This window comes from Gavialis gangeticus, unplaced genomic scaffold (genome assembly GCF_001723915.1).
Source record: "Gavialis gangeticus isolate Ggan-Ray unplaced genomic scaffold, GavGan_comp1, whole genome shotgun sequence".
NCBI lineage: Eukaryota > Metazoa > Chordata > Crocodylia > Gavialidae > Gavialis > Gavialis gangeticus.
Window position 1 is genome coordinate 34,354,719 of NW_017729034.1, and position 673 is coordinate 34,355,391.

A 673-nucleotide genomic window follows, 5' to 3' on the forward strand; every position below is an offset into this window, starting at 1 on the left:
ATCAGGTTCCATCTCTGATGCAAATGAGACTGGGGAGTTGCTTCACTTCTGTCAACTTTGTTGCGTCTCCCACTGCATCTTCCTTGTCTTTTGTAAGTCCTTCCTCTAATCAGTTCTTGTTCAGGCAGAGGTGGGGAAAGGGAGAGTTCTTTGTGAGTCAGACAGGCTGTGTCCTGTGCCAGGGTTTCCCAAGAACACAGAGCTGATGGGTAACACAACTTCTGCTCATATCAGACAGAGCTAAGGCAAGTCCAAGAGATCATCCATGCCTTGCCAAAGACAGACTACTTAGAAGAGTGGGCAGGACATTTTGCAAGCAACAGGATATTTTCTTGCCTTCCACAAGAAAAACATAAAGATTGTGAGACCATAGCAGGGGTCTGGGCTGCTGGCACATTTTCCCCTTATTTGTTACATCTGGCATACATGTCAGGCTCCTTAAGACTAAATAAATACATTTAACTTAAGTTTGGCCTTAATGTAGGGGTGAAACTTACTGGCCAATGATATAGCAGAGGTGTGCTAAACCAGGGCTGTCTAATTGGCAGCCTGCAGATCACATGGGAGCCATGAAGGGTTAATGTGTGGCCCTACTTAGCCACCACTCCCCCAAGCAGTTCAGCTGCTGCCCCTTTCCCTTCCTCTCTCAGCCTTATCTTCCTGCTCCCATCCC